Genomic DNA, 6,000 nt, shown 5'->3' on the forward strand with positions numbered 1-6,000 from the left:
CTAAGGCTCAAGAGAGAAAGTGGAAATCCCCCGGAAAGATAGTGAAATCTTCTTCATAACTGCTGAGCCTTACAAGGCATCTAGTCCGGACTGGATCATGTTGGAAAATTTGTAGATGACATGTGAGACCACTTATCAGTAGCTGACCTACCAAGTGAACAGATAGCCATGATGCAAATCAGGGGAAACACCCTTTTATTGATGAGATACACGTAATAGTGGCTGAGACTGATTGATTAACCCAATAAGGAGTTATACGTTCTTAATATGAATACGTGTGTTCACCAACACGGCAAAAACCTTCTGATCCCTACAGACTGTAATGCAGAAGAAAATGCACATCGACCTGTGTCACGGGTCCCCAAGACCATCCCCAGGTGCAGTGATTTGCTAGGAGGACTCAGAGCTAAGGTTGGTAACAGTGAAAGGATACAAAGAAAAATCAGTAAGGGATAAAGGCACATGGGGTGAACTACGGAGGAGAGCAGGCACAAGCTTCCCAAAGCCCTCTCCCAGTGGCATCACACAGGACATGATTAGTTACTCCAGCATTCAATTATGACAACACACATGAACTGTTGTCCACCGCAGAAGTTCATTAGAGACTCAGAGACTAATGAGAATCCTCCTAAAATCCAAGTTCCCAGACACAACCAAGGGCCAATGTTGCAAGCAGGCCTTTCTGAAGATAGCAGTCTCAGGCCTGATATGTTAACTCTGTTCTTCACACATCATATAAAGAATTCCCATGTATTTGTGTATGCATAGAATATGTATATATGCTTATATGTACATAGATTTCTGGAAGGACACACGAGGAGCTAGTAACAGTATTTCCCTCTAAGAGGGGAAATCTCAGTGCCTCGCAGAAAGTGGGATATCTACCCTTTTGTTCCTTTCGAATTTTATATCATGTGTACCATTACAGCAAGATTTGAAGAAATATAACTATGTTAACTCAATACCCTTAGTTACTTAATTTAACTTTTATTGCTTTTCCTCTAGATGTGAGGAGAACAAAATACTGTGATTTGCCCCAAACTGTTTCTTTGAAAAACTCCTCTAAGGGCGTATACAGTTCTGTCTGGAGCTTGTAGCTGGGGAAGTCTGACATTAAAAATCCCAAGCAATGGTTTCTATAGAGTCTTTAGTTATATATGGGGGTGGGGGGGCGGGGGTGGGCAAGCACTCCCAATGAAATCTCTTTGAAACCTGTAAGTAGCCTTCAAGCTATGAATAAAAAAAAAAAAAAAATTTTATGAATAATTACATAAAAAATCACATTCCAATTATCAGAATATTACTAATTGGAGGCATTGATGCTTCACTGGTAGAATTCTCACCTTTCATGAGGGTGACCCAGGTTCATTTCTTAACCACTGCACCTCATCTGCAGCTACCACTCAACTGTCAGTGGAGGCTTGAGCGTTGCTATGATGTTGAACAGTTTTCAGTGGAGCTCCCAGACTAAGACGAACTAGGAAGAAAGGCCCAGTGATCTATTTCTAAAAATAAAATTTTAAAAAAAGCCAGTGAAAATCCTATGGATCACAATGGTCTGATCCCCAACCAATCATGGGGATGGCATAGAACCTGGCAGTGTTTCATTTGATTGTGATGGGATCACCATGAGTCAGGGGCTGACTTGACAGCAGTTGACAACAACAAATCCACATTATTGAGGGTTATCTTTTTTACTTAGAATCAACTGATTATAAATGTTAATCACATCTACAAAATCCCTTCACAGCACTAGCTAGGCTAGTATTTGATCAAACAACTGGGCACCATAGCCTAGCCAAGTTGACATACAAAATTAACCATCACTCTGGCTATGGCTCCGTGCTCTCTAACACCTCCTGGGCCTTTTGCAATCTGCATATTTGATACAGGCCTGGCTCCTGGCAAGCCTGTTCCCCTAGTGTCCTCCTTTGCACTGGAGCTTCTCTTTTGATGTCTTTTTGAGTCCCACCCACCTTATCACCAATTAGGTGCCCAGATGAACATATCTTGCTCCGCCTCTGTTGTGTTTCCTCAAGCTGAGATTGCATCATTTCCTTCATTTCTTGCCATGGTTTTAACTGAGTAGTGCAGTGAGTTAAAAGGGTAAAAAAAAGATAATAGTGTATCTTAATAAGTAAAGTATGCCTGCCTTGAGCATTTTGCTCTTTTAAAGAATTTTCTATGTGAGATCAAATTGACAAGAGAAACTCAAAAAGTTAGATGAGATGCTTAGGGGGCAGTCAATGGTGGGGGAACAACTGGAGAAGAATGGCGAGGATGTTTGCACAACTTGAAAAATGTAATCAAAGTCACTGAGTTGTACACGTAGAAATTGTTGAAATGGTGCACGACCATGTATGTTGTCACCAACATTAAAAAATCGTGAAAAAAAAGGCAATGTATTTACATTAGGTAGTTTGACCACAACATTGTTGGTGCAGGCACAAAAAAGAGGCCTGTTGAAAGGGATTGCCCATTTCCTTTTCAGAGAATCCCATCATATGTATGACTCCTGGAACACATTTATAAATCCTGATCTAAGTGGTAGAATGTTTCACTGGTCCTTTGGAAAAGCAGCTAATTTAAATTCTTTTTGCACATGGTAAAATGTAGGCTTTCAGCAATAGATTTTCATACTATACGGCACATTAAACAATAGTGAAGAAATAATAAGATGAAATCAATTTTAATAGATCCGAAATAATTGGTTCATTCAATCATTCATTCATTTGAAAACACTTATCAAATACCTACTCTATGATGTTTCTGGTGCTGTTCTTGGCAGTTGGGTTGCAAGAAATATGACACAGTTCCTGTCTTCAAGTGTGTCATAGTCAAGGGGAGACAGAGACATTTAGTTATAATACACAGCAGTAAGTACAGCTCTGGGGGAGGTGGGCGGGCTACAGAGGAGGCGCCATTGGCTCTGGACATTGAGTCCAGGAAAGTTTCACCATGGGCAGTGGGACCTTTAGTAGAATACTAAAAGGAAGGGGTGAGGTGGGGAGAGCATTTCAAACAGTAGAGATAGCAGATCAAAGTCAAAACAACCAAAACCAAACCTGTTGCCTTCCTGTCCATTCCAATTATAAAAAAAAAAAAAATAGTGACCCTATTTTTTTTTTTTTTTTATAGGACAGAGATCAAAGTCAGAGAGGTAAGCAAAAGAATAGTGTGTTTGGAAAACTGCTAATTTATTATTGCTGGAGGGTAATTTAGGCAAGAATAGATGTGAGTGGGTGGGGGATGGAGGTAGGTACAGGAGACAGAAAAGAGATTGCAAACCTGAGTCAGGGGCCTGGGAATTATTTTTCTAGAAAAAAAGTATAGGATACTTTAAGGTGGCTCTCCTTTCTGAATCTGAGACCAGATGGTTTTCAGGGTCAGAGGTGTTTCCCACCTTCCCCCTGGTGTATTCAAATTTAACAGGGACACAGAGATGGGATGCATTATAGCAGTCAGCTTTGATAATGGTATGAAGGAGTCTCTGGGCTGGTAACCACTGTAATTCATCAATTTGAGGAGAATGAATCTGGAAACAAAATTGTGGGAAAAGGCCAAGACATTTTTCAAATCATTTGAAAGAAGGAAAAAATAAAGACACTTCCTTAGTATTTATCAATTGTTTATCTAGTTCTCTCTAGCAGTCTTGTTGATTCATTCATCCTATAAATATTTATCAAGCCTCTGCCTTGTGCCAGACACTGTCATGTGGCTAAACCTTGGAATAACTTTCAAAGAGCTGGAGTATATTCCACAATGCCAGACACCCTGGAGACTTTCCAGGGTGTTTTAGGCTTTCACTTACTATAATTTCTCCCCAATTTTCTACCACTCCATTTTCGAAAAACTACAAGCCTTTGGGAAACCCTCCCTGGGCAACAGCTTAATTATCCTTTGGAAGAATTTCCTGTGACAGCTACCAGCAGGGTCACCTTTATCATTTTTTTCAATCATTTTAGTGGTTTAGGTGAAAGTTTACATAATAAGTTAGTTTCCCACTCAATAATTCAAACACAAATTTTATGTGACATTGCTCGCAATCCCTGCAATGTGTCAGCACTCCTGATTTCCACCTTGAGGCCCCGATTTCCATTCATCTGGTTTTCCTGCCCCTTTCTGCCTTCCCTTCTTTGCTTTAGGGCAAATGTTGCCCTTTTGGTTTCATACAGTTGATTGTTCTAAGAAGCACATTCTTCATGGGTGTTATTGTTTATTTTATAGTCCTGTCTACTATTTGGCTGAAAGGTGATCTCCAGGAGTGGTTTTAGTTCCACATTAGAAAGGTGTCTTAGGCCTATAGTCCCAGTGGTCCCTCCTGTTTCTATCATACCAGTAAGTCTGGTCTTTTATATGAATTTGAATTTTGTTCTACATTTTTCTCTCACTCTAATCATGACCTTCTATTGTGTTCTTAGTCAGAGTGGTCAGTACTGGTAGCGGGCACCATCTAGTCTTCTGGCTTCAGTCTAGCGGAGGCTGTGGTTAATGTGGGCTGTTAGTCCTTTGGACTAATTGTTTCCTTGATTTTTTGGTTTTCTTCACTCTCCTTTGCTCCAGATGGGAAGAGATCAATACTTGTATCTTAGACGGCTGCTTACAAAGACCCCAGACACTGCTCACCACCATAGGATGTAGAACATTATCTTTATGAACACTGTTATGCCAGTTGACCTAGATTTCCCCCGACACTATGGTCCTAAGCCTTCAATCCCAGTATCTCGTTCCCTTAAGATGTTGGTTACATCTAAGAAGTTTCCATAACTGAGGTTATGTGCTCTGTTATATATATGCTGTACATATATATGAATATACATGCCATACATATAAATGTGTATGTAGAAATATCTACAACCGTACCTATTTATACTCCCATATGACCTCCCACAACTACTTAGTGTACCTATGTATCTACTCACAAACTTTGTTATTACTGTTGTTGCAGGATTGTATATGCTATAGTATTTACCATTAAAAAAAAAAAAATAGGTGCCCTTTATTCTTGTGTACCTCTCAGTGCCATCCTTTGCCTTGGTTGTGTTGTGCTGACTTCCCCCAAATTGTGTATTGCATTCCCTTAACCAAAATTAACATGTGTCTATTTTCTATTTAATGATTCTCCCTTCCTTCCCTCACCCTTGCCATTTTGAGCCTGCCTCCTAACCCAGACCTGGAAGAAGCAGATCTAGTGTAGACATAGGGGTATGGTTATATTGTCTACAGGCAGAAATCTGGCTGGGTTCCTTCCAGATGAGAAAAGAAGAAATGAGAAAGCCAATTTCAAAATTTCAAATTGAGTTAGCAAGAATCAGTATGAAGCAGAAAAAAACTTGAAGTTTTTAATGACCTCTTTTTTTTTTTTTTAAGGTATATTTGCATTGGAACAAGTGACTAAACTGGTAAGATAAACACTGGATTTTTCTGGATTGCTTCAACTGTAAAATAATGTGACCAGTTTTCTCTTTTGATTTGGGGATAGCCCCTGGAGTTGGGGGCACAGAGATAGCTTCCTCAGCTCTTTTTCCTGAGCTCCCCCCAGTACCACCTCACTGGGTGCTTCTGGCTGCCTGCAGGAATGCTTCATGGGCTCAGTCCCACCTGTTCATTAGGGGTGAATTCACTCTAGTGTGAACTACCTGAGGGATTCAGGGGAAGGGAACGTGGAAATTAAGATTAAGGACTTTGAAATTCAAACAAACTGGGATTAATTCCTGCTTCCACACTACTTAACTGTGTGGCTTTGGGCTAGTTAGTGGGTCACCAATTAATACCACAAGTAGATGACTTCAACAAAGAGAAATTTATTCTCTCACAGTTTGTTGTTGTTGTTGTTTTTAGGTGCCATTAAGTCGGTTCCGACTGATAGCGACCCTATGCACAACAGAACGAAACACTGCCTGGTCCTGCGCCATCCTTACAATTGTTATTATGCTTGAGCTCATTGTTGCAGCCACTGTGTCAATCCACCTCGTTGAGGGTCTTCCTCTTTTCCGCTGA

At 40.3% G+C, this 6,000-nt stretch overlaps 1 protein-coding gene across 1 annotated transcript in view; it reads left to right on the forward strand.

The window, feature by feature from the left end:
* The window catches only part of SPATA1 (spermatogenesis associated 1), a 161,093-nt gene extending 155,698 nt beyond the window's left edge, over nucleotides 1-5,395 (forward strand). The window contains exon 16 of the mRNA XM_049879623.1: nucleotides 5,371-5,395. The gene's annotated coding sequence lies outside the window, so the exon portion shown is untranslated. The remainder of the gene's footprint in view (nucleotides 1-5,370) is intronic.
* The last annotated feature ends 605 nt before the right edge of the window (nucleotides 5,396-6,000 follow it).

The sequence above is a fragment of the Elephas maximus genome, chromosome 3 (assembly GCF_024166365.1).
Source record: "Elephas maximus indicus isolate mEleMax1 chromosome 3, mEleMax1 primary haplotype, whole genome shotgun sequence".
In the NCBI taxonomy this organism is placed as follows: domain Eukaryota; kingdom Metazoa; phylum Chordata; class Mammalia; order Proboscidea; family Elephantidae; genus Elephas; species Elephas maximus.